Genomic DNA, 4,223 nt, shown 5'->3' on the forward strand with positions numbered 1-4,223 from the left:
ATTATAAATCAACTTATTGGCTCCCTGGGGGGGGGGGGGGCACAATTCGAGGGGGCTTGTAAAATCATTCCCAATCTGCCGTTTTGCAGTTTTCCATGTACATTTGGAATTTTACTTTATAACTTTCTATGACACCTAACCAAAGTATAAATCAAATCATAGAGTATATCTTAGACCAAAATATTGATTAACCCGTTATTACTAGGATGAAATTTCACTGTATTTGGCGGTTTTTTCATTAGCATTGGTTTTTACATTCATCACTGAATGTGTTATCAATCGTGGACAAAATTTGTGTATCTTTTTGTTGTATCTCTAGTAACCCCCAATGGGGGCTACAAATTTTCCTGATTAAAAAATCATTGCCTGAAATTGTTTAGCTGCTGTCACAAACCTATGCAATACATTTTGTCAATCTAACTCTGTATGATAATAACGGACTTTCCTAATAGTTTTGTCAAATATCTATATCGGGACGGGCAAAGGATATAGTTACTACCTGAGGCGGCACCATGGTTGCCGCCGAAGAAGGAGGACATTTTCGAATTTTGATGTTTCCAGTTCACTGGAAAATGCACTCTTTTATGCAAATTTCACTAAAGCAATCCTCCTAATCCTATTGAAAATTATTTTTTTTGCAAAAAAATTTTACAGCAGATAAAAGCAACAATTTCACCGTGGTCTTGAAAAATACCAGGTTGTCAGTTACTTCTAAATTTAGATCCCTCTCTCCATCTTACCGAACCTTTTGAATGTTAAGAAAAATCGGGAGCTCATAGTGAATTGCAGTTTTTTTATACTACACTTCAACTACAGTGCAACTAAGTATGTATAGAATAACTCACGGCCCTTTTCAACTCGACTTGTGGCAGAAAGGAGCAGAGAGACAACGACTTCTTTAGTCAGCACTTTGAACCAACAGCAAGATGCTTCTCCCAAAAAGCCCCCCTCTTAAAACTACTACAGCGTATTTATAGATACAAGCATTTTACAAGTATTAAAAACAACCAATCAGCTAAAAACACGTAAGACCTAAAACCAAAAGAAACATCGATAATTAACAGCGAAGTTATCCGGAAATTAAGTGTTTGCCAAATATTTAAATTATAGCCTACAATGGTTCGAGTTCAAAATGTCAAAGTTAAAAAATTAACATCGTTCGATTTGGTGTACAGCAAGTTGACGCTTCTACTGAGAAACTTTAGGAGAAATGGAGACAAGGTACAATTTTACCTAAAGAGGGCCTGGAATTTTTAGATTTATTGCCAACAAGCAATCTTCAAATCTTCAAATAATTAGTTTGTAGACCTTCATTCATATCAAGGAATATCATATTTAACCAACGGAGCAACTACCTTTGCTTGATCCTTTATTGATTTTATGACATGAAGGTCTCTGAAATACCTAAAGCGTTTCTTCCACCGAGCGGATTTTACCTGAAATTTCCTATTGCGATACTATTGGGGGAGGAGGGTTTGACACCCCCATACCCCCAGTCGCGACGCCCCTGAATATCAGACACAATCTTTCAAAAGCACTGTTCTCGCAAATATGCACAATTATAATAATCCAAATCACACGTGTGATTCCATAAATCCAAATGCGTATTCTATGAGATCATGCGTCATGCCGACAAGATCTTTAACAAGCATCTTGCCACATTAATTGATCGTCGAGAACCTAAACATATATAACATCAAATCTTAACCTTATCGTACTTATCCATAACTCAACACACCCAAAATATAACATAAACAAGAACGAATTAAAAATCTACATAGTTACGTATTTACATAATAATAATGAATGCTAAAGATATTGCTCCCAACACTAATTACATTAACCGAATGATAAAACCAAAAATCCCTTAAGAAATAACTAATAAATTTAAAGCTGCAATTGAATTACAAAATGAACTATAAACAATCGAATGTGCGAAAATTCAGAAATTACTATAGTTACAAATAACAAAATTAACGATGTTTTAGCACTATTACAGAGTGGGGGCTTATAGGAAAGAGTCTCATATGAGGAGGGGGGCGAATTCGAGGATTTCGGTGAAAAAGTGTACAAGAAGGTACACTCAGCGAACCAAAAGCGAAATCTGGTGAAAACGAAGAAATTGAAACAAGTTTACTTATCCTGCTTTTTATTCACGCCTTTAACCAAACCAGAGTTGATGTAAGGGGTAAATTGAATGTGCACTGTGAATGTGCAACGATCAATGCAAAAGGTCAGCATCTAGAGCTGGTTTCCCCAAAGATGGAAATTTTATGTTCACATATGTATTTGTATTGCGCACCATATAATGCAAAAGCTCACAATCGCGGATGAAAGTACAAATTTCAATCTCCTTATATGGCGTGATTCCTATTTCATATTTCATATTTCATATTTGATTTGCCTTCAATGGAAGTTGTTTTTCAAGGGGCCCTCTAATAAAAACTAATTATAATATACAATTAAAATGCTAGAAAATAAAAAACAATAAAATTAAGAGCCTATTTACAATCACATGGTATTATAAAGTATAAAAGGAACTAGTCAACCCTGTAATGGTTTTTTGAATCCACCCAGGGAGAATGCCGTCCTGCACAAGGTTACCCTGTTATATGCCCCTTTACTCTGTCAAGAAGTTATCATTGCCCGAGAATAGGCTCCAAAAACCCAGAAACACCGTTTTGCTCTGACTTGATCATTATCGATGCAACAAGGAGCAATTAGTGGATTCAAACAGGTTCGTAATGCTTGACGAAAGGGTCAAGATTCAACTGTGACTGCAGAGAATATTGAAGGGGCTAAAAAGTTTTAGGGGTCAACATGCAGAAAGCCTAAGCCAAGGAGATTTTTTTGCATGGTTTAAGTACATTGTTTGTGTGTGACACCCCCTCCCTCTAGGAAAAAGTTTCATTGTAAAAATGAGAGGCTTTTTGCCATCTAGGGGTTCTTCATCGGCAAATTATCAGATTTGTTAGCAAATGAAAAGCCGAACACATTCCTTTTGATTAAGATATCCCAATTGCTGCAAAAAAAGGTAATTGAATTCAAAGCAGTGAGATAAAGTTAAAAGTTTGAAATTTCCTAACTAAAACACTACAATGTGATGTTGTAGTATAATTTCCCCAGATTTCAATATTTTTATGAGCGATATAATCCGATAAATATCTGCAAACGATTCAATTCAGCGATACAATCCCGATTCAGTCAAATAGATACGATTCCAATTCCGAATACATCCGTCACGTCTGTTCTCTCCAAAACGTCCCTTTTATCTTACAATGAAGCTGGCCTCATTTAGACCAACAGGAGCTGTAAAACTGACTTTTGACTGGGAAGGGAGAGGGATAGAAGGTCGTGAAAAAAGGGCAAATAAAAGAAACTTGGGACAAAAAATTTGGCTTGGGGGAAGGGAAAAAGCCCAGTTCCTTTGACTTTGAAAGGAAACTCCCAAGTCTGGAAATTTTTCACCGGGAATGGTTTTCGCAGGGCTTGTTAAACTGGGCTGTTCCATCATTTTGGCGAATGCCATTTCATATTCTGATCACAGCACGTTATCACTGATCACTCTAAACACTAATAATTGCTACAAGTTGTACCTTTCTATACGATTCCACTTAATTAGCAAAACAAAGTAATTCATCATTGTTCCTACATCGACACGTCCAGAAATTAATAGACAGCTTACGTATTTCACATCTTATTCAATAACGAATGACATTACTCGCGGTGTTTGAAATATAGGACATTTACCTAATTATAGAATTAACTGGTGAATCAGTTAAAAAATCAACAAAGCTTATCCTAGCATTACCGATATGAAAAAGCTCCATATTTTAATGCAAACAAAAAATTAGCGGATGTTACTGACGCCAATTGATATTTTACAATAAGAATCAAGGAAAAGAATTAGGTACTGGAGTTATGGGGTAAGCCTTTTTTCCCATAACGAAAACCCTTGACTGCAGAATATCAAACTGTGGCGGCGGAGGCAGAGGCAGAGACGGAGGTGAAAGCAGAAAAATGGCAGAGGGGGAGGCGGAGATGGAGGAAAAGGCAGAGGTAGAGGCAGAGGCAAAGGCAGAGGATAGACAAGATAGAGGTAGATGTAGAGGCAGAAGTGAAGATGAGGTAGAAGCAGAGGCAGAAGCAGAGGCAGAAGCAGAGGCAGAAGAAGAGGCAGAAGCAGAGGCAGAAGCAGAGGCAGAAGCAGAGGCAGAAGCAGA

The sequence above is a fragment of the Rhopilema esculentum genome, chromosome 19, assembly GCF_057945365.1.
Source record: "Rhopilema esculentum isolate cy_ngs chromosome 19, ASM5794536v1, whole genome shotgun sequence".
Taxonomy (NCBI): Eukaryota; Metazoa; Cnidaria; class Scyphozoa; order Rhizostomeae; family Rhizostomatidae; genus Rhopilema; species Rhopilema esculentum.